At 44.4% G+C, this 24,434-nt stretch overlaps 3 pseudogenes; 2 read left to right on the top strand and 1 right to left on the bottom strand.

Moving 5' to 3' along the window:
• Positions 1–359: 359 nt before the first annotated feature.
• On the top strand, positions 360–7,095 carry LOC147724372 (protein CFDP2-like; annotated as a pseudogene).
• Positions 7,096–7,115: 20 nt separating this feature from the next.
• Positions 7,116–9,560, top strand: LOC147724371 (uncharacterized; annotated as a pseudogene).
• An 8,709-nt stretch (positions 9,561–18,269) lies between these two features.
• LOC147724370 (uncharacterized) lies at positions 18,270–19,259 on the bottom strand (annotated as a pseudogene).
• Between the last annotated feature and the right edge of the window lie 5,175 nt (positions 19,260–24,434).

Raw genomic sequence — 24,434 nt, 5'->3', positions numbered from 1 at the left:
TAGCCGGACAAGCCCATGCTCCTCTGCACTCCGTGCACTTTCTGGCTGGATTCAAGCCGCTCCCGAGCTCCACTAAAATCAGCCGCAACGCCGCCGAGGCCGCCACCAGCAGCCCCTCAACTACGGCGAGATCCAGGCCAGGAGGCATCTGAGGGTAAGCGTGTCGGCACAGTTTATTCCGTAAATTTGCCGAGTGGCGAGGAGAGATCTCCGAGCCGACTACTCAGGCACCAACTACTTCCTAATGCACTGATCCAGGATCCTAGGAGCCTCCCATAGTCCCAGTTCTTCTAATATTCTAATCTCATTAGATAAATTAGATAAATTATGTTAGCAATGAAAGCATAACTTGTTCCACTATGGTCTGGAATGTAAGTACAACACCTCTTAGCCTTAACTACTTTACAAACCACTCCGCCTTCTTTCGTCAAAAGACCATCCAAGGCAAGACTGTTCTCTGTGTCCATTACTCAAATTGTTACCATCTCTACATTCATTAACTTAAAAGACCCTTCCATATCTATACAAGTCTATCTACTACTGTAGACAATACTCTAATTTTCACATATTCATTGACGCTCCCATTGGAAGAATGATAACTCTTGAAATATCTGAAACTACTTGTCCAAAACTTAATTTCACTTTCCTCAAACTATATTAACATATTAACAAATAACATAAACCCACCTACGTTCTCAGCAGTTTAAAATAAGCAGTCTTCCCACAAACATAATAGATTTTCATCATAATGGGCTCTCCTCCTTACAAAAGATTTACACTGACTTCATAAGATTTAGATCTGCCTTGGCAGGTCCCAAGCCCATCTGCAATAGGAAGAGGGTTATGCGTGGGCCTAGCTACCCTACCATGTAAAAAAATTCTAACTACACAAACGTCAACCAAAAGACCAAAAGACATCCCGGCCTTGGGGAGAGAGGCATCTCCTTCACCGAACGCTATGACGCCTTGTGATGAATGCCAGAGATTACTGGAAGCCACAATGCGATCCACCTGCTTTTTACCAAGCCCATCACCATTAAGACATGGAACGCGAGGGCCAATTACAAGACAGGAAGACTGCCCAAGAGGCAGCAGAGTTGAAAAAATACAACTTTGCACTGCTTGGCATCAGTGAGACCAGATGGACACAGCCAGGACAGTAAAGACTGGCTCCAGGAGGAATGCTGCTGTATTCTGGGCATGAGGAAGAAAACCACCCCTTATACTCAGGAAGTAGTACTAATGAGACTCTAATAAAAGAGAGAGGGACCCTCTACCGAAGGGATGGGGTACCAACTATTGACTTTGTCAAAAAAGAGAAATTCCCTTTGGGCACATTAACAAGGACAAAATGACATAACATCAACAATACTTCAAACATATTCATATCAATACAATAATTAACCAAATTCTGAAACGACAAATAAATTCAATATGCACAGTTTATTTTTATAATTAAAAAATGAATTTAAAACAGATTAAAAAGTATATAAATCAAGGGAAAACAGACAATATATATGGGAACAAATAATACACTAAAGTTCATCCAATAAGTTCCTAAAACTAAACAAAGGGAGATACACAAAAGGTATATTCAGCACCAGTCAGAATACTCCTTGATTACTATAAGATGGATTTTCTCCCCCAATTCTCAACGCGTTTCGACGGACCAATTATCATACAGCCGTCTTCATCAGGAAAAATATTAGCTGTCTTCCCCAGATAACTTTAAAGGAGGCTTGCTAAATAGGTAGGGGATAGATATCTCCCTCCTCTTTGATAGGGCGTACTTCCAGCTGCTGGCAATGTTTATATTGATCCTTTTGCCAAAACTCCTATTTCTGTTTTAAGGTCCTATCTGTAGATGCTAGATACTGCCACTTCATGGAGTAGATATATATATATATATTTCTTCGTATTATCTCAGTCTTAGAAGAGACATATTGTCTTGCTTGCACGCGGTAGAAATGTTCCGATTCTTGGAATTCGAAACTGTGACACCAATTAAAATCCAGACAGGCGCGCTCAGACTTAGAGAAAATGCCTTGGTCTTCTCAGTCTTTAAAGTCGCTGCCTCTTAAAAACAAGAAGTATTCGATTCCCGCGTGCAGCTTCCGTGGTGTTCGATAAACGGAAGACCAAGGCATTTTCTCTAATTCTAAGTATATATATCTACTCCATGAAGTGGCAGTATCTAGCATCTACAGATAGGACCTTAAAACAGAAATAGGATTTTTGGCAAAAGGATCAATATAAACATTGCCAGCAGCTGGAAGTACGCCCTATCAAAGAGGAGGGAGATATCTATCCCCTACCTATTTAGCAAGCCTCCTTTAAAGTTATCTGGGGAAGACAGCTAATATTTTTCCTGATGAAGACGGCTGTATGATAATTGGTCCGTCGAAACGCGTTGAGAATTGGGGGAGAAAATCCATCTTATAGTAATCAAGGAGTATTCTGACTGGTGCTGAATATACCTTTTGTGTATCTCCCTTTGTTTAGTTTTAGGAACTTATTGGATGAACTTTAGTGTATTATTTGTTCCCATATATATTGTCTGTTTTCCCTTGATTTATATACTTTTTAATCTGTTTTTAATTCATTTTTTAATTATAAAAATAAACTGTGCATATTGAATTTATTTGTCGTTTCAGAATTTGGTTAATTATTGTATTGCTCTGAATATGTTTGAAGTATTGTTGTATGTTATGTCATTTTGTCCTTGTTAATGTGCCCAAAGGGAATTTCTCTTTTTTGACAAAGTACTAATGAGACTGCCAGCAGCCAAGAGACCTGTGATTGGGTGGAAAGCCCAGAACCAGCACTGTGACCTTCTGCACAAAGAAAAAGAGGATCAACATGAATGTTATCCAGTGCTATGCACTTACAAATGAAAGCAAAGAAAAGAAAAAAGAACAGTTTTACAATAGACTCTAGTCCATCCCGTGAGAAGTGCCTTGAGAGAGGCATCACCATACTGATGGGTGACCTTAATACCAGCGTTGGAATTGAAAACACTAGGTATGCCTTGCAAACATGAATGAGAGTGGTGAAAGGCTACCAGATCTCAGTGCACTGAACAGACTGGTGATAGGCGGTTGTGTATTCAATCAGTCAATGAATCAGGGGGTTTATAGAGCGTGCTACTCACACGAGGGTCTCAAGGCGCTGGGGGTGGGGAGGGGGCAGCTCTGGATCTGTTGAAGAGCCAGGTCTTGAGGTTCTCCCTGAACGTGTGCAGGGTCGGGGAGCATCTGATGTTCACAAGGAGCTCGTTCCAGGTTTTGGCTGCTATGTAGGAGAAGGCTCTCCCGCCTGTCCTGTGTCTACAGATGCGAGGAACCTCTGTCAGGGTGAGGTCGGAGGAGCGGAGGTTCCTCTTGGGTACGTGGAAGGATGCTATCTCCTTGAGGTATTTGGGTCCAATGTTGTGGAGGGATTTGTATGTGAGGAGTTGGAAGGTGACCCTCTTCTCGACGGGGAGCCAGTGGAGGCCTTGTAGGCATTTGGTCATGCGCTCATGGCGCGGCGTCCCGAGGACGAGTCTGGCTGCAGCGTTCTGGATGGTCTGGAGTCTATGCAGGAGAGTTTTTTATCTCGGCGTAGAGAGTATTTCAATAGTCAAGTCTGCTGGTAATAAGTGCATAGGTGATGGTCTGTCGGAGGGGATCCACTTGAAAGTCTTACAGAGTATGCGAAGGCAGTTGGAACTAGTGGAGGCAACGGCATTGATCTGGCGGTTCATGGAGAGGAAGGAGTCGAGGATGATGCAGACGTTCCAAACGTGGTCTGTAGGGGTGAGTGGACTCCAGAGGGCTGAGGGCCACTAGGTTTTGCCCCATGTGGAGGTGCGTTGTGCTTCAGGCAGCTGTCCTTCATCCAGGCTGCCACTTTCTTCTTGCCTTCCTGGAAACGGAGTCTGATGTCTTTGGGATTCTTTATGAGCGAGAGAATGAGCGGAGTATCATCATCAGAAGGATACAATGCTGAGCCCGTGCTGTCTGGCGATAGTGGCGAGGGAGGAATGTAGATGTTGAAAAGCGTAGGGCTGAGTGAAGATCCTTGGGCTACTCAGCAGTTGTCCTCTCTGGATTCAGAGAGGAAGGAAGGGAGAAGGATCCTCTGGGTTCTGCCGGCGAGGAAGGCCGGCTTCTTGAATTCCCACGTCATGCAGTCTGGCTGCAAGAGTGCGATGTGAAATGGTGTCGAAGGCTGTGGAAAGGTCTAGAAGGATGAGGGCTGTGGTGTGCCCCTGGTCGAGTAGCATGCAGATGTTGTCAGTGGCGGCAAGGAGGGCGGTCTTAGTGCTGTGGTTGCCATGGAATCCCGACTGGGAGGCGTCCATGATGGAGTTCTCTTCTATGAAGGTGGTCAGCTGGCAGTTTACAAGTCTATCTGTGAATTTGGCCGCAAAGGGGAGGAAAGAGATGGGCCGGTAGTTTTTCAGGTCTTTTGGGTCGGCTGTGAGTTTCTTGAGGGGGGGGTTTCACCTCCGACCCGTTTCCAGTTGTCTGGGCAGATGCCGGATCTGAGGGAGGCATTGACGATGCGTCCTAGTTCGTGTGCGATGATGGTGGTGGCCCTGTGGAAGATATGAGGTGGGCAAGGGTCCGTAGGGGCACCTGAGTGGGTTTTCTTCATGGTCGCTGTGATGTGTTCGACGGTCGCTGGATCCAAGGTCGTGATGGTCGGCTTATCGGCTGCGGTGGATAGGGGGGTGGTGCTCATCGTTGGTTCACTGAAGTTGTCTTAGAGGGCCTTGATCTTCAGATGGAAGTAGGTGCTGAACTTGTCGCAGAGTTCCTGGGAAGGTGTGACGTCTGTGGTTTCGCAGGTGGGTTTCGCAAGCTGCTGTATGACATTTAACAGTTCCTTGGCATTGGTCGCGTTTGTCTGGACCTTGTCTGTAATGAAGGTCTGTTTGATGTCTCTTACGAGCTGGTGGCATTCTTTCAGGGTGCTCTTGTGGTCGTTACGTGCTTCCATAGTTTTCAGGATTTGCCAGGTTTTCTCTTGGCATCTGCAGGAGCGTCTGGCTTCTTGAAGTTCTGTGGTGAACCAGGCGGCTTTCGGCAGGCATTTTTTGGCGTTGTTTGGTGGGAGGTGGGGGGGGTGCGAGCTTGTCAGCATAGCAGGCGATCCAGCAGTGGAGTTCACTGGCTCTGGAGTTGGTGTCGGTTGTGGTGCTGGGGGCGTCTTGGAGGAGGGTGGTGTTTAGGTGTTCCTCTGTGACCTTGCTCCAGTTCCTTTGTGGCGGGCGTAGGGCGAGTGTGGGAGCTGTGGTGGTGTTAAAAGTGAAATGGACGCAGTGGTGGTCGGTCCAGAGGGGCTGGGTGGTGTGGCAGAAGCAGATGTTACTTCCTCCCACGAAGATGGCGTCAAGGGTGTAGCCTGCTTTGTGGGTGGGCGTGTTGACGATCTATTTCAACCCTAGGTTGGTGAGGTTGTCGAGGAGAGCAGTGGAGTCGTGGTCATTGTTGAGGTGGAAATTCAAGTCACCGAGTAGAATGGAGCCCGTGGAGGTGATGGAGTGGGGTGTAGCCAGCTCTCTGATGGCAGTCGCGTTGTGGGTCAGAGGTCCTGGTGGTCTGTAGATGAGAGTGCCGCGTAGGGTGGTCCTAGGGCTTGTCTGGATCTGGAAGTGGAGGTGTTCTGTGTTGGAGTGGGGTAACTTGTGCTGGATGTGGAGAGGTGGAGGGGGGTCTTGTTTGCGATGGCAAGTCCTCCTCCTGGGCGGTCCTTTCTCTGGATCTTGTAGCCATCAGGGATGGCATTGGCGAGGTCAGGACCGGAGATGGCGTTGGTCCAGGTTTCCATAAAGGTGACGTTGGGCGAGAGGGCGTCGAGCAGGGCCAGATTTCAATGCCATGGCGGTGCTGGGAGCGCACGTTGAGCAGGATGCAAGTCAGGGTTTTGGAGGTGTGTGCGTCAAGCATTCCTTTGGCGGTTGCGGGGGCTCTGTCGATGCTGAAGGATTTACGGCATGGTCTGCACGAGAACTGCCCGTGCGTGTTGGCCGATGAGGATTTAGCACAGTTGGCACGTTGTCCGGGGTTGAGTGCGTGGAGTGTGGTTGAGTCATAGTGGAGAGGCCTGTGAGAACCAGGGGTTCTGGTGCTGGTCGCGGTCTTGTCACGGACAGGCGCAGACGGACTTGCCCTAGGCACGCCCGCTGCATGCGACCGCGCAGCGGCCGCCATTATATAGGGGAAGGGGGAGAGATGAGTAGCTGGGAGGCGGGAGCGTGGCGTTCAGGGGCGGCGTCACAGGTAGATGCGGCAGCTGGAAATGGGGAAAGAAATGGCAGGGAGAAGGGAAAAAGGCAACAGTGGGGGGAAAGTACAAGAGTACAGCAGAGGGATTTAAAACAAACAGCAGAATAAAGAGCAAAAATGTGATTTAGAAAAACAAACAGCAGAGTAAAGAGTCAGCAGTGGGATTTAGAAAAATAAACGGCAGAGTAAAGGGTCAGCAGTTGGATTTAAAAACGAACAGCAGAGTAAAGAGTCAAGCAGAGGCTATTTAGACAGAATCAGGCACAAGCAGCACAGTCTGAGGAATACGAGACCAGTATCAGGTGGTGTTTCCACAAAAAAGAATAAACAAGGCAAAATGGGTGTCACCAGGCCATCAATAAAGAATCAGATTGGCCATGTCTTCAAGGCCACAAAGTTCCAGAGGTCCCTGCAGCGTGTGAGAGTGATGAGAGGAGCGGACGTGGCATCAGTCCATAACCATGTTAAGGCTAGGCTACAGCTAAAGCTGAAAAAACTCATTAATGAATTAACAAATGAACACCAGCGATATAACACCACCATTGTCAAAGATGCACAGAAACTCAGTACAAAATTTCAAGTCCTGCAAAAACTAGAGGAAAAAAGAGACCCAGTAGAAAGTCAGTAGGAGATGATCAAAGAAACAGTGACATCAACCTGGCAGGAGGTACTGGGTCACAGGAAACACCAGAGTAAAGATTGGATCTCCCCTGAGACACGCTGCAAAATCCAAGCGAGCAAGGAAAATAAAGCTGCAGTCAACACCAGCCATACAAGAGAAGAAAAAGTGAAAGCTGAAGGACCAGGTTTTAGAACCTAGCGGCGCCAGGGAATCGCCCGATGCCTTTGAGTTCCCCTGCCTCGGCAAACAGAGACACGGGACTCTTCTTGATGACGTCAAAGACCAAAGTTTATTGGCTGCAACCAGGAACTGAGATCTACGAAGCACAACACGGGTGGTTCACTAGAGACTGCACAAATTCATTGAGCGGAGCATGGTCTTTTATGCCAAAAATCACATTCCAAAGGTGGCATCGGTTACACACAAACTAGCCAATCAGATAGTGACATTTCAAACATATCGCATGACAACAATCCCATTTTCCGTTGTCCAGCCCACCAGAAATTACCAAGCACATTCCAATTTCTTGTTCGGTCAGGCCGGACAAACCCATCATAAAACCTCAACCCAAATCAGTGATTATGTCATAAACGAAGGAGCAGAAACAGATTGGAAGCAAGATAGAAAGGTGGGTGCAGTGTACTGAAAAGTTCGGCATGTCCTGCTCTTTGATCTTTATCTGACCAGCTGCTTAACAAGGAACTGGCTCAGCGAGGTCAGCCTCGGGCAAGGGAGTCAGTTCGGCCAGGTCATTCAGAAGTTAGCTAAAGTGTACGTGTCCCAAAGACTCGTTCGGCCACAATCATCGGCCTATGTGAGGGCAACCACACAAAATGGCTAACCGTACACAAAATGGAACCCAAAGGTTCAAACGAAATCCCTAAATACATAGTGTTCTCATTGATCGATTAATGCGAAAACACACGTACATACCGCACTCATGATTTGCGGTCCACTGACACCAGAATCGTCTATTTCCGACGACCTTTATTGAACGGGTTCGGAACCACCGAACCTCAGACCCTCAAACTACAGAACTACAATGCTCAAGGCGAATATACAAAAACCTACAAGAAAGCAAAGAGAAGCTTAAGCGCAGATAAGTGAAGACTCATTGAAGGTCTTGCCACTGAAGCCCAGGAAGCAGCAAACTATGGAAACTTGAATTAACTCCATGAAATAACAAGGAGACTCTCTGGCAGATACAGCAAGTAAAGACAAAGCTGGGAGGGCATCATGGTTAATGAAGGGCAACAGCGAAGACGGGTGGAGCACTTTAAGAAGTGCTGAACCAACTCTTGCCGCAGTCTCCACCAGACATACAGCCAGTGACAAGGACCTTCTAATCAAATGCAGCAGAACATTGGAGAAATGGGAAGACAGCAAGACCTGATAACATTCCTGCAAAGTCACAGAAGGCAGATATTGAAACATCTGCATGCTCTACCCTATGTGTGGAAGACTCTGGGGAATAGAAAAGGTACCATCAGACCGGAAGGAGGGATATCTGATGATCTCCAAGATAGGTGACCCGAGTAACTGCGCAAACTACAGAGGAATAACTATTCTATCAACCCCATGTAAAGCATTTAAAAGAATCCCCCTGAACATAATGAAGGAACAAGTCAATAGCCAGTTGCGAGACCAGCAAGCTGTTTTCTTTAAGGATAGGACCTGCAGATTGCAACACTGCACATCACCATTGAGCAGTCGATGGACTGGAACTTCCCCCTCTATGTCAACTTCATCAACTATGAAAAGGGATTCAACAGTGTGGACCCTTTGGAAACTCCTCCACCACTATGATGTGCCTGATAAACTTGTAAGAATTATCAGTAACTCTGAGAGAATAACCTGCAAGATTGTCCATGGAGGACAACTCATGAAAGCCTCAGAAATGAGGACAGGAGTCCTCCAGGGTTGTTTGCTCTCGCCTTTTCTGTTCCTACTGGCGATGGACTGGATCATGAAGAAGACATTCACAGCAAGGAGAAGACATGGGATTCAGTGGACATTTGGAATGTGGACCTGGACTTTGAAGACCACCTGGCCCTTCTTTCCCATACACATTTGCAGATGCAAGAGAAGACGAGTAATACGGCAGTAGCATCAGCACAACGTGGCCTCAATGTCCAAAAACCAAGATCCTGAAGGCTAGCATGCTCAGCAGAACTGCAGTCACTCTTGAAGGCAATGCACAGGAAGAGGTTGAGGCCTTCACTTACCTGGGCAGTGTCACAGACAAGTGGAGCTGCAAAGATGCCAATGTTTAGGCAAAAATTGTCAAAGCAAGGGCTGCCTTATTTCAGATAAAGAAGATCTGGAACACCAAGGACCTAATGCTGCAAACCTAGATCAACACAAAATCAGTATTTCTGTATGGAGCAGAAACTTGGAGGACAACTGTGACCAACACCAACAAAGTCCAGACCTTCATTAACACCTGTCTGAGGGAAATACTCCAAATCCACTGGCCAAACACCATCAGGAACAACAACTTATGGCTGTAGACTTTTTATCTCCCTGCTCATGAACAATTCATGACAAGATGCCTGGGCTGGATAGATCACGCCCTCTGTAAACCCATATCAAACACCAGCAGGCAGGCTCTCACCTGGAACCTTCAAGGGGAAATGAAAAAAGGCAGGCCAAGAAACACCTAGCGTTGAGGCCTCAAGGCTGACTGCAAGGAAAGGGGTTACACATACCTGGGTCAGATTGAAAGAAAAGCCATGGTCAGGTATAGCTGAAGAATCCTGGTTGATAGCCTATACCCCAGTAAGTCATATGTTTTGTCACACAAACACTCTCACCTACACATTCCACATTCTTCTTTTCTATAGGAGTACGCCTTACTATACACATTTCATCTTTTCTTCCCTGTCCCATTCTCAATCTAGGATGTAAGCCTGTAAATCTAAAATTCTTCTCTTATTTCTTACAAAGCAAATTTGTGCTCTTCAAGATTTCACTCCTCTTTCATTATATTCTCTAATAAAATTACGCTCCTCATTACTCAATAACACAAAATAATCTCCATTCAAGTTCGTAACATACCTCTTTTGTGCAATCACTTTCAAATACTCACCATATTTGATTTCCCTATTGTTCTCATTATTAAGCAAATTCTCTACAGACACAATAAAATCGGTCAAGTAAGAAGAAAGAAATTCCTCTTTATAAATATTGCAAAGAAAACACAACATGATAATGCATATGATATTTCTAACTGTACTTATGCTGAACCCTCCCCAGTAGATGTGGGAAGGTAAGTACATATGTAACAATTACTAATCTTCATTATATCCATATGCCCCCAAACATTTTAGTATACACATCTATACCTAAATGGTTTTCATGTACTAGTATCATTCATTTAAATTCATCATGATTAGTTCCAACTTCATCATTGCTATTTGTACAATTTGGAACCTTTCCCACAGGAGTCAGTAAGCACACCAACAGGCCAGTTAAGACTAATATTGTTATGATTAACAGCGTAATCCCTGCACTTTTACAGCATCTTCTGTTCCCCATCTTCTCCGTTAGACAAAAATCCTTATGGTGGTAAAAATCAACATAAGGTTTCTTTAAAACAGTAATATGTTTCTTCTTTCCTTCTTATTTCATTAAAACAATCATCAAAAACAAAAATTTGAAGCAAAAACAGTGTTAGATTTTTCAGTCTTTTTTAAAAGTTCATATATTGGAATCAAGGAAATTCTTTTGTGGAGTGACTAGACTCAGTAGTTATTTCAGTCCTTAAATAAAAATCTTTCTAATTCTGTTCATGTCTTTCTTCAGAGCTGTATATTCAACACCTCTATGTTACTTTCAGGGTTGCTCATCTTCAGTTTCAGTTTGAGTCTCTGACTCACTCTCAAACCTGTATTGGCACTTGTACGTCCAAGAAATATTAGCACTCTCCTTCTGGCTAATCTTTGAATAACTAGTGATTCACTCCTGCTAGTTTCTGAATTCAGCTGTCTCTCAAAATCCCTTTGTGGCTCACAGCACTTTTGTTTGCAAGTTCTCTTTCTTGGAATAACTCAATATTTTCCTTTTCCGAGAAACAGTCTTTTGTTCTTTATCTTCCTCAAGATTTTGACTTGAACCCAATCCTGAACTCTGTCTTGAACTCAAACTTGCACTTTGATCAGACTTGTCCCTATTTGCTTTTTGCACAGTGATTCTCTTCTGAAAAGGGTCTTTGCCACTTTAATTATTTTCAACTACAACCTGTCACCACTATGGACAGAGGCTACTTCTTCATGCTGCCACTCATGCTGTGCTCTTTTGGTCTGTAATAGCTCTTCGCCCTGATCACTCTATAACTGGGCTTCAGAAGTTTCAGGTTCTTCATCTGAACTTTCACTTACCTGAAACCTTTGCTTTTTTTGCACTTTGTCTTCACCAGTTCCAGAAAAATCTGCACCCCCTCTCTGGATTCAGCTGTGAACTTGAACTTGGCTTTGATTTTGAGCACTGTACACTTTGACCATTCACCTCATTCACTGATTTAGCTACTCTCAGTCTCTTTGTGTGAACAGCATGGATCCACTGAGGCACATCTGCAAATTTGATAGCAAAATGTGTTGTCAGTATCACCTGGTAGGTCCCTCTCAACATTTTGTTGAGGTAGTCCTTAAGAACATGCGTGCAAATTACCATAAAATACCCAGCATTCAGTTCACTACAGGGTGTATCTTTGTCATTTTATGTTGCCTCATTCACCTGATGAGACAGATATCACCATATCAGCCAGACTGTTGCAATAATCCAGAAAAATGTCGTCAGTTAATGAAACTAGTGCACCTCAAGGTAAATATGCAAGTCTCAGTGTTATGCCCATCACTAGCTTGTGATGTGCAGAGAGATAAACCTGTTTTCCTGTCAGAAGTGCTTCTCATATTCATTGAAACAAGAGGAAGAGCATCAGAGCATTAGAGATAACCCCGTTTTCCTGTCAGGAGTGCTTCTTATATTCATCAAAACAAGAGGAAGGGCATCAGGCCACTTCAGACTAGTTGACGCCAGTGGTGTATGGTGAACTTTAAAAGTGTTGGGGCATGAACACCTACCTTTAACAATATTGAGCAAGTAAAGCAAGAAAGCGTCAGTGTTTCTAGAGTGGGTTGAGTGGGTTCTCCCACTGAGAACACTTTAAGCAGTGGGGCTTAATGGTGGCATGCACATCAACATTTTCTTATACCGTTCCTATAATCTAGGGGTTTTGCATGCATTATTGCAACAACAACAAAAATTGTGTGCCTAGCAAACCTTTTCCACAACAGGATAACTTTGACTAAAGAGCCAAATGTATTACACAAGTTAAAAACAATCTAAGTATTCAATGTTACATGGCATATCATTTTTCAAAATTTGCCTAGCACCTTTTTAACTTTTTTTTCCAGCCATAATGTATAACTAATTTTCTACCTGGAAGGGACAAATATAAAAAATCAAAGGCTGTATGAATCTACCGCATCACTCTCACTCCACTGGCTCACTTTGCCAGTCTGCACCAACTTCTAAACCAACGCATCATCTACAAAACTATTGTATCTAGCACCCATTGCTTATATGACTAACATAATCTTACAATCGTTCTTGACACACCCACAACTATTGCCTTGGAGATGAATAAGGGAAAAAACAAGGTATTACACCCAAAATCTGCAATAACATTCTAATATCCATGAGGACCTAGGCAGTTCTTAAAAGCTCTTACATCGGTGGTACACTGTAATTATATGGAGCCTAAAAGATGCTCAAAGATATGTGCTTGGGTTGATTCCTTACATGAAGCCAGAGCAAAGGATTACTCAATCGGTGGTAGTTTGACAGTGTGTTTGCAAGAGAAGAATACAATCCTGACTGAATCCACTAGCTCAAAAGGAAAGACAACCAAGATAAGGAAATAGCTTTTCAGGTCTGATAGATTTAGAGTTTGGTAGTGACAGCTTTAGAGTTCATCAATAACTGGTCTTCACTCCTCCCACAGACATGCTTACACACATGACCATCCGCTTTATCTTGTCCAATGCCACTCAAACCCTCATTCCAATAATATACTTATCTGGCAATGGCATGCAGCATCTTCAGTCTATCTGTCTTACAGACTCTGCCTTGCTTCTCAGAAACAGGAGCCTAATGTGAAATCTACTTATTCTCTCAGAAGGCCACTCATTCTCAACCCTATTTTGCATTAGAAAATCACGATGAGCCTTTTAAAGTACCGTATCTGTAATTTGAACTATGAACAAATCTATTACCTTCACAAAAACATTACGGATTCTCATACCCAATATATCTGAATGCACACTGTTTACGTTCTATTTCTATATGTGACTCAACATTGCTAGTCACATTTCCCTAATAGGCCACACACACACATGCACAAATTATTGATGGTTTTATGTGTCACATACTTGGATTATATGAATGTAGTAATGTCTTCAACCACTTACTATAAGTCATGCTGAACAATAGTGATCCTACAACATATTCAGTAGACACTCATATCTCTGCCTGGGCTGCAGTTTCTACTATGTGGGTCACTGCACCCCTGTCTGCGCCTCAATCTCTGTGGTGTAGGAAAATGTGCACACTATGTCTTTGTCTGACTAGGTGGGTCTTTCTAAACCAGTGACACTCAAAGTTCAGCCGGGGGGGAGGGGGGAGGCTTGACCTTTACATGCGGCCCCTGGTGAACAGCAGTACAAGCTGCTGTTTAGTTGCTGAGCCCTAGTAGTCAGAAACAAGCATTGGAAATGCAATAGGTCTTGCATTAGAAAAGTTGGAGCTATTGGTTTTGTAAATGACAATTTTTTTGTAATGTGTTGGTCTTGAAAATAGCCAAATTAATAGCTTTGTCATTTACAATGCCAATACTTTAAACTTTTTCAAATGTGACACCTATAGCATTTGTAATGCAACATGTTTTGTATGTACATGACATACATGTATTCATCTGACAAAAGAACGAGTCTGTTTAAATTCAGCTACGTACTTGCTATAACGAGTAAAAGAATGGGTGTTGCATCTTACACCGTGCTGTGGTTCAAACACATGGGCTGGGTGCAGGGATCGGCCGCACACTTCCGTTTCCATTCGTCTTGAGAACGTGATGCTTGCATGCAGTTTCAGCGCCCACGTTTTAACTCTAGCAGCATTAGCGCGCTAGTGATTGCACCCAAACAAAACACCCCCAATCCCGTAACCTCCGAGGCGCTCTCCAAGTCCAAAGCGACTGACTGTAGTTTGTAATATTTTAATAATCACAAAAGAGAATGGACACTTGTATCTACAATAACCAATGGTTATTTCTCGATAACCCTCATAGATGCTGTGATTTTGTTGTTGCGGTGTATCTTTTATCTGCCCCTTCTCTAGCGTCATGGCATAGTCATCGGGTTGTCAAGTAACGTGCTATATGCCTGCCTCACCCGAGACAACCTCTGGTAAGTGTAGAAGTGTCCAGAGATAGTTAGGACTGGTCCAGAGGGATTAATGTGCAGTGCCAATAAGTGGGTATAAAAACAGTGTTGCACCAGAAACCAAAATTTATTATAAGAAGATGCACACTGTGAATTAAAACAAGGGGGAATAGTGATATATTCGGTAATCGAGTTACAGGATTACCATATAACTCTATCAGTAGGTCAACATGTTTCAGCTCTATTGGGCCCGCAAGGGTCTGTAGAGCTTTCGTCAGGACAAAAACAGAAACTTGATACGCACACAATTAGTGTAGTTTTCAATGGGGGGTATGAGATTCTCATACTGAGATTCCTGTGTATTGGAAACAAGATACGATTAACATTAGAATTTAAAATGTCACATTGATTAGCAGCATATAGCATATACACAGATAGTCTCTGTGGTTAGATCCAGAAATAAATGAATATGTTGTCATTTATTCATATCTATATTATGTGTACCACACTATGGGCACTGGAACGAAATAAGAGCTAAAAAGGGGGATAGTAGGAGAACAAGAGAATGGCTGGTTAAACTGTTTGTAAAAATGAGCCAGAGCACCAAGCGGTTGTTCAGGTCTTCGTACAAGGCAGTATTAAGGATAAGCGAAGTAGTTATCCGGTAATTGCAGGAATGGCAGCATAAGGTGAGGTATTCTGCAGTTTACGGGTATTTTGTAAGTTACAGCGGGTTGGAAAGTCCGCATGGATGCAGTTGTTTGTAGTGTGAGTAGGAGTCAAAATACTCTAAGACACGCCAACTCGTTTCAAATGGGACACATTTATACAATAGAAAGTCGGCAGCGCAGTCTGTTACAGTTACATTGGCGTACGTGCGAATGGACAAAACAGCCGATTATAAATGTGTGGTCCATTAAAGTCCACGCGAATATGTAAAACTACACTGGATTATTGGGACCACGTATGGGCCATGTCTGTTGCTGTTGAGGGAGGGTGACTAGGGTGGCGGCATGGTGCGTATATGCATTGCAAAAGCGTTTAATTTTGACAAATTACGGCATAAAGGAAATACAAAGCGATGTTCACAATACCTTGGTTGCCGGTTAATCTCTCTACATCAGGCGGCCAAGAGAGTCGCATTACACGTGGCGTTTGCTGAAATAGTCAGAGCAAACAAAACCGCGTGAAGGTGAAGCTATGTTAAAACAACCCACCGCCACTAAACAAATGCGAGAAACGCGCAGGGCGCCATTCTTACCCTCGTGTTGCCGAGCAATTGCTGCTAGTGCTGACTCTGCCCCTGGGAAGGAGGAGGTTCCTTCTTCTTCCACTTTTAATACCATGAAAAGCGACGAAGGGCTCGTGCTTTCACCCGGTGTTGTTCCCAGTGGGAAGTTTAAAGTGGAAGTGAGGCACTATTCAGTGTCAGTAATAGACCCTTGTTAATATTGCAAGTGGGGACATTATTTAGACGTGAAGGATTAATAACAACATCAGACATGATGAAGATGTTGATATTTGCCAGGACAGGTAACACTGTAGGCGTGACAGAATAAATGTCTCAGTGTACTGTTGTTGAGTCCCACCGCTGTAAGACTCTGTCGGCTAGGACAAGGAGACGAAACATTACAACTCAGTACACATGACAATTTTTGTGGGATGAGTAATAATTCTGAAGATGTTTATCACTACATTCTGATATTAGAATAGTGTCAGTAAAACTGGTGCCATGGAATGTTATCATTGATCCCCAATATGTGGGTCTTGAGTCGATTTACCCATTTTTGCTCCTTTTCAAAGAGGATCTGTTCTGCATTGTTGTTCTTATCGTGGAGCATCTCCAAAATTGTCCATCTTAGATCATCACAGGAGTGGCCAGCATCAATAAAATGTGTGCAAAGTTTGGTTGTGTTTTTCTTTAGTCTTACATTGCTCCTGTGTTCTCCTATACGTATTTTGATCTTGCGACAGGTCATGCCTACGTATTTTTGCTGGCAGGGACATGTTATGAGGTACACCACGTGGGTAGAATTGCAGTTCGTATGCTGCCTTTGTGTCCAGACCAAGTCTTCCGTAAGTTGAAGAGTCTTTGTAGTGTTAGTAAATTTGCAGACTCCACAGGTGCCACAAGGGAAGTGACCAGTTACTGGGGCCATATTGATGTTTCTTATGGTGCTCATAATGGGTCTTTTTTTCGGACGGGTATGCACTAACACATCTTTTAGGTTCTTGGTCCTCCTGTTTGCAAACCTTGGCTTGGGCCAATTGTATGTCCCTGAAGTGATTATTTGCCAATTTTTTCTTACTAATTTCTGTACTTGATAGGTAGCAGGGCAGAATGTAGTGACACATGTAACCAGATCTTTTATCGGTTCCTTTTGGTGACTCTGTAGTAAACACTCCCTCGGCTGGTTCTTAGCTCTTTTCTTGCACTTGGAGATTGTCCGGGGAGTGTAGTTCCTTGCTTGTATTTTTTTACTCAAGATTGTAGCTTGTTGTCTGTAGTCACTTTCTTTGCTACAATTGCGTTTGTGTCGGAGGAATTGGCTGTAAGGAAGATTGTCTCTGAGTGGTCGGGGTGAAAACTGGAATACGATAAGAAACTGTTCTTAGCTGTCGGCTTGGTGTACGTCTTGATCTCTAATTTCCCATTTTCAGAAAAAATAGTCAGATCTAAAAAGTCAATTCTCTCCTTATTAGCAGTGAAAGTGAACTTGAGCCAGCGGTCTCTTCCATTAAGCCAGTCCATGAATGTTGTCAAATTTTTGTTAGTATCCCAAATTAGCAGAATATCGTCGATATAACGTTTCCAGTATAATATACTGGAGACGTAGGGATTTTCATTGTTTAGGACGAATTTCTGTTCAAATTGACTTACATACAGTCCGGCTACCGAGGGCGCGAATGCGCTTCCCATGGAAGTACCATGGCACTGCAAAAAGAGTTGACCGTTGTATTCAAAGTAGTTCTCTTTTAGCGCTAACCGGCAGCACTCTAGAATAAAATGGCGAGGAGTTTGATGAGGCCATTCTTCAAGGAACAGTAGGTCTTCGAGCATTTGCATGGTGTCATCTTGTGGCAAGCTTGTGTACAACGATTCGACATCTAATCCTACTAGGTTCATGGTTTTGGGGTCGAATTCTTTATCAGCAATTTGGATTAACAGGTCACGAGTGTCCTTAAGGTAAGTAGGGGTTTTTTGTACCAGGGGTTTGAGGTACTCATCGGCAAACTTCGAAAGAGGTTCCAAGAGCGAACCAATACCCGAAACTATCGGTCGTCCCGGTGGGGGAGATTTGTTCTTTTGGGTTTTGGGTAATGAGTAGAAAAAAGGAACTTTAGGTCCTCTAGGTGTCAAGAAATCTGCTTCCCTTTTGGAAATCCATCCATTCACTTCCGCCTCGTGGGTCATTATTGCAATGGTGTTGGTGAGTCTTTCAGTTGGGTCAGAATCCAGCTTCTTATGGAAATTCTCATCGGATAGTAGCGCGAGGCATTGTTGGCCATACCCTTCTTTTGTGAGGACCACGACACCACCACCCTTGTCTGCAGGCTTTATGATTATATTGTCGTTATCTCTGAGTTCTTCCAGAGCTCGTCTCTCTTTATTGTTGAGGTTTTGAAACGTTTTCTTTTTACTATCCAAGTTGTCAATTCCTTTTAGGGTCGCCTGTTCGAATGTTAATATCTCAATGGGTATTGCATTGGTTGGTGGCGAGAATTTGGATTTTCTTCTTAATGTTGTGTCAGCATCATTTCCTCTAATGGGTGATCCGTCGAAAAGGGCCTTCAATTTTAACGTTCTGCAGAATTCTGACAGTTCTCACTTAAGTTTGAAAGGGTCAAGGGGTGGAGTGGGGACACACCCAAGACCCTTGTTCAGGATATTTGTCTGATCTTTAGTCAGAACAGTGTCGGTCAGGTTCACCACTAATGACTCTTCTAGCTCGTATCTGTCTGTGCCGATGACATACTTCGTGTTTGTACATTGGGTTGACGGTCTTGCCATGTCAGATTTTTCTTTTTGCCTCTTGGCTGGTTTTGGCCTCTTCCTAAAAAAGGCTGTTGTGGTTGGTGTGGATGGTTGGGGTTTGGTAACATCTGATTGCTCATATGTGGCTGTTGTTCACTCCCAGGATTATAAGGATTCATCCAACCACCAAATGGGGGCATAAATGGCTGGAAGTAAGGCATGGAATTACTTGGATAAAAAGGTGGTCTTTGCCATCTGTTTCCTCTATGGCCACATCTGGGGCCTCTGTATCTCGAATTATTGTGTCCTCTTCTCGGCGTTTGTTGATCCAAATTACTTTCTGAGCCATCCGAGGACCAGCCTGTCGAGTCAGTATCTGAGGTGATGTCTATCACTACGTAGTCTTCTTTCGAATATGGATGCATCCGTTCCTGGCTGAACTTTTTTAGGTCCTTAGCTAGTTTTTGTAATTTATTTTGCATCAGGAACTCCTGTGTCTCGTCCATGTCTTTCGTGATCTCATCCAGTCGTTTTTTGTAGATTTGGGGGTTGATGCTGTTTTTCAGTTGGGTTTCACACGCCGTAATTTCTACGAGTAGTGCCTCTGATAGTCTTTTTGCTGTCTTAATTATGAGGACTAAATAGTCCAAAGTGCACTTCCAAGATATGGAGGACCAATCTCGACGGAAGGCCAGGTCGTGAAGAAAGATTTTAGGGGGATTGGAAATCCATAGTCCTCTAGGTGCTGATTTTGTTCTCAGATACTCAGTCATGATGATTCCGTGTATAGCAGTTCGGATCTGTTCTCTTTTCTTATTGGTCAGAGTGTCCCATTCATCCTTTTGGGCAATGGCTTGTGTAAAGTCAGCATTCTGTAAAAGTGGTTGAGCTGCTAAGATTTCATCTATATCGTCACCAGTGAAACTTAAACCATTATTGTTCTCCATCGTTCAAAGCTCTTTATCTCGAAAAGAAGTTCACCTAGATACTAACGAAAACTTGTTAGTAAAGGTGCTCTGTTCCCGCAGCTGTGCGCTGCTTAAAGACTCTTATCATAGGAGGGAAGAGGAATTAACGTCCATTCAGTTCCCCTGAATAGGTACCTTAATAATCAATAATTTTGTTGTTGCGGTGTATCTTATATCCGCCCCAAAATCACAGCGTCTATGAGGGTTATCAAGAAATAACCATTGGTTATTGTAGATACAAGTGTCCATTCTCTTTTGTGATTATTAAGGTACCTATTCAGGGGAACTGAATGGACGTTAACTCCTCTTCCCTCCTATGATAAGAGTCTTTAAGCAGCGTACAGCTGCGGGAACAGAGCACCTTTACTAACAAGTTTTCGTTATTGTAGATACAAGTGTCCATTCTCTTTTGTGATTATTAAGGTACCTATTCAGGGGAACTGAATGGACGTTAATTCCTCTTCCCTCCTATGATAAGAGTGTAGTTTGTAATACGCACTTAACACTACTGGGCAAATAACGCAATGCTTAAACGAGTGTGCAAAAATAAACTCATGGAAACAGTTATGTTAAAACTTGTAAGGTACAAAAATAATTTTATTAAAACAAAGAAAAACGGTTGTTAGTTACAGTTTAGTTAAGAACATCCCACATCCGTGTGTATGTAACTCATGCTGCGCTTGGGTATGTTGTGGCGGGAGGGGGCTGCAGGCACTGCGGATGGTGCTGGGGCAAGCTGTGGTGGGAGGCAGGAGGCGTCTGTAGGCATTGCCGATGGCGCTGGGGCAGGCTGTGGTGGGAGATGGGAGGAGTATGCAGGCACTGCCGATAGCGCTTGGGCAGGCTGTGGTGGGAGGCGGCTGCAGGCACCACGATCTTCTGTAAATATTGGCGCTTGGGCAGGCTGTGGTGGGAGGCGGAAGGGGTCTACAGGCACCGCCGATGGCTCTTGGGCAGGCTGTGGTGGGAGGCGGAAGGGGTCTGCAGGCACTGCCAAAATAGCTTCTTACAGATGAAAATATACAGAACTTACCAATACCATTTTTAGCCAAAAATAAAATTGGTTGTATTTTGGGGAGAAGTTTTGAAAAATAAGCCACTAACGAATAACATAAAAAAAACTAGGTGCATGGGGTGCAAAGTGCACACAGTGAAAGGACAAAAGGGTGGAAGGAAGTAATACGAGGATGTGGGGAAGGAGGCGCATACAAGGGAAATGGAGATGGGCAGGAGAAGGTAGCAGCCAGTGGACAAAAGGGTGGAAGGAAGTAATACGAGGATGTGGGGAAGGAGGCGCATACAAGGGAAATGGAGATGGGCAGGAGAAGGTAGCAGTCAATGGCGAACAAGGAGCTAACAGAACAAGCATTGGCGGCCATGAAACAAAAATCGGCCGCGAAATGGCCTGGCAGCCGTGAAACTTAAAGTACTGAGTCAGAGCGTGTGTGCAGGGAGAGAGAGGGGAGGTGCTGGCGGCTGGGGAGGGGGAGGAGAAATGTGAGTAAGGCTGTGTGAGGGGAGAGAGAGGGGAGGTGCTGGCGGCTGGGGAGGGGGAGGAGAATTGCGAGTAAGGCTGTGTGCGGGGAGAGAGAGGACAGGTGCTGGCGGCACCAAGCTGGGGAACAGATGGCGATGGCTGGAGATTTGATGCTGTGCACGCGCATTTTAACTCATTGCGCTTGCGCATTGAGCTAAAAGCGCACATGCACTGCATCAAATCGCCAGTCTGGTTAAACTCTGGGAAAGCCCCTATACTCTCGCCAGCTCGAATGCGCAAGCGCATCGGCAGGCGAGACCTAAAAAATGTTAAATAAACATGTAAGCTTTTATTAACCTGCAAATAAATGCTTGCTCGTTTCTTTGACATTTTTTAAACCTCCTTACACAATCACTGACCCACCCTGCTGGTATGAGTGCGGCCCTCTGTCACACCAAACAAAGTACTTTGTGGCCCTTGGGCAAATGTTTGTGAGTACCCGTGCTCTATACCATGCAGGTGTTCCTATATACTGAGAGCCAGGGTCTCTCTGTTATCTAGAATATTCTACACTCTGTGCCTGTCTCTGCATGGAACTCTACCATGATGCAGGGTATCTCCCTCCCCCTCTTTATCTCCTTCCCTCGGTAGGCACAGTGTAGACTGAAATTTCGAGCTGTGAGTACCTTAGAGTATCTCTAACACTGGTTCATGTTTCTCCCTCATTGCAAATTGTGATTTTTTTACTCCCTGTATGCATTGGTATAGTTGACTACATTCTAGAAAGGGTCACTAGGTGCTGCAGACTGTAAAATGGTGTATTCCAGACCAGCACTAATTGAAAAAAGAAAATACTACTCACCATCTGAAACCAGTGCTACCCCTGAAGCAGAGATATGAGTAGTAGCAATGCACTTTGCAAAGAATAAGAGATGTGAAGAGCCTATGCCCACTTGGATGTCAATCATATTTATTTAGAACTTCCTCTTGTGAACAATGTTAAAATAAAATCTTGCCATTTACTTTCATTCTATGATGCCCTCGACCTCCTGCCTAGATTGGAACTGTAGTACACAGCGGTGTGTACTTTTTTTTAACATTATAGTTAACCATATCTCGCTTCTCATTGGCCAGACCTCACAAAAGGACGAATCTGCTCTCGGTTAAATTACACGAACTGACTTTCCTAACTTCACGCTAAACACAAGGCACAGTTCGTTGGGGCATGTTTTGGAAAATAAATCTTGAGCATTGATAGGTAATGACCGGTGAAGGTTTTATGCTGACAAGGGTCTCGGAGCTTAACTTAGAAGAGTGTGCAGATAAAATTATGGTCAGGTAGGGATATGTGCATCTAACGTTTAGGCAGAGAAAGGCCTAGTATGTGATGACATATCATGGCACATACTAGGCCTTTCAAGGGATTGCTGCTGTGACTTGTCTTCTGTGTAGGTTATAGGCTGGAGCAGCCGTTCATCCTCCTCAAGATAAAAAAGTGCCATCTTGAATAAGAACTTCACTGACTGTTCCCATGTCATCCCATACCCCCACGCAAACACCCCGCCCTACCCCAAACCTTCGTCTGCACCCACTCATATCAACTTACCACTAAACCAGGCAATCTCTTAAGTTCAAAACTGGATTTCTTCCACTCTTTTCTAAACAACAATCCTGCTCCACAAGTCTTCACCGCAACAATCTTGCTGATAGGAGCCAGGTTGGGGCACGGGTTGACCCTTCTTCAGTACACACAATCCAGCCTCCTCATTGGACTTAGGGCGGCTTTGCTCAAAATGCATCACCGCCCAAGTAAGCCCATTTGTGTAGACATGCTGTGCCGCACGAAGCATGCGCACCATGACTAAGAGCTTGTGAAGGTGTGAGGGCACTGCCATGAAAAGGGCCCTCACAGAAGTGCGGCCCTGTCAGCCCAGTCACTAATCTCCTCCCTTGTGATGCTGTCATGCACATTTTGCTATGTCAGCACACAGGTCTTGGAAAAGTATTTACCCTAACTGACAGACACTTCAGTTCGGTGTTTCCATTTGTGGCAGCTCTATGCTCTTGTACACAGTTTCTCTGTTTGTGCTACCAGAGGGCAGGGGGCAACAACCTTGTACCCCCTACGCACCAGCCACCCATGACTTAAACGCAAATTTTGCCTGTTTATTCTTGAGAGTGCCATTTGTAATGTTGACTAAACTTGAAGATTGTGGTGGATAACTACAATGGAATCTCTGATTGATCTCAAAAGCTGTGCAAATTATTGGTAACACTTCATTCTTGTGTGTGTGTGCCTAATCCGTCTCAATAGAAGTCAGAGGCTGAATCTAGGATTCAACTCTCTTAACAACAATTTGGAAACTCTAAGGCTATCCGCTCTCCTTACAGGAAAATCCACCCATTTTTAGAACAGGCAGAAAATCACTAAGACATATTTCAAGAAGGCAAAGATCTTCATGACAGAAAGTGACATGTATTAGTACATGCGGCATGCACAGCAAACCAGTCCAGCTGCCCGTGATGGAAAAAGGCATGAAAAAGGCACACAAGCCAGAAAGCGGGGTACAAGCATTGCAACACAAGCCTAAAAAAATGCACACAAAAGACGAACTTTGTTGATATCTTTTCTTTTGTTCTCACCACCATTTTTCTCAGCAACTTCAATCACCATTTGGAAGACACCAGTAATCCCTACTCAACTGATCCCCTTGAGATCCTCCAAGCTCCTCACAGACCCCACGCACATCACAGGACACACCCAATACCCTAGCTTCCCCACTGTGAACAACATTAAATACAACTCTGACTTGCCTCTCACCTGGGCCTACCACTCCATCACACAGTTCCAAATATCCACACCGCAAGCCAAAGCGCTCACCAACTTCAGTCAGAACTGGAACAAAATAATGGAAGCTAACATACACAGCACCCTCGAAACAAGCCAACCCAACACCACTGCAACCTAGACAAGGATATCACCAACTTCAACCAGTAAATCAAATCCTGCACTGATGCACTCGCACAAATCAAAACTCATAACATTGCAGAACCACCAGATATGCCAACTGGTACACAGACGAACACCGAGAATCCAAAAGATACTGCACCCAACAGGAAAGGAAATGGCAGTCCAACCACAAACCCAACGCCACATCTACCTACAAAGCCACACTTAGACACTACCACTATCTCCTGAGAGACACCAAGAGAAGAGCCCTTACTGAACGGATTGAGGCCAGCTCCAGCAACTGCAAACAGATATTCCCCATCATCAAGGAGCTCACCACAGCCCACTCAATCACACCCTCCCAGGAACTCTGCAACAACCTCTCCAACTTCTTTCACAGCAAAATCAAAAAGATATGCAATAAGTTCGAAAAACAACCAAAGCCCAAGGATTTTAATCACCAGCCTGCCCTCTGCCAACCAGACCACCCACCTAATCAACTGGATAATACTCACTGAGGAAGACACCACTGCATTCATTAAAACTATCCACTGCGGGGCTACAACAGACCCATGCCCCATGCATATCTACAACTTGGGAGGACCTCTGATCTGCAAAATCCTCACACACGTCATCAACGCCTCCATCCAATCCACTGTCTTCCCAGACGACTGGTAGCACATAGCAGTCATGGTCCTCCTCAAGAATCCTTCGGTTGACCCCAGCG

Source organism: Lissotriton vulgaris, chromosome 4_1 (assembly GCF_964263255.1).
Source record: "Lissotriton vulgaris chromosome 4_1, aLisVul1.2, whole genome shotgun sequence".
Taxonomy (NCBI): domain Eukaryota; kingdom Metazoa; phylum Chordata; class Amphibia; order Caudata; family Salamandridae; genus Lissotriton; species Lissotriton vulgaris.
This window is presented reverse-complemented; position numbering and strand designations above follow the sequence as displayed.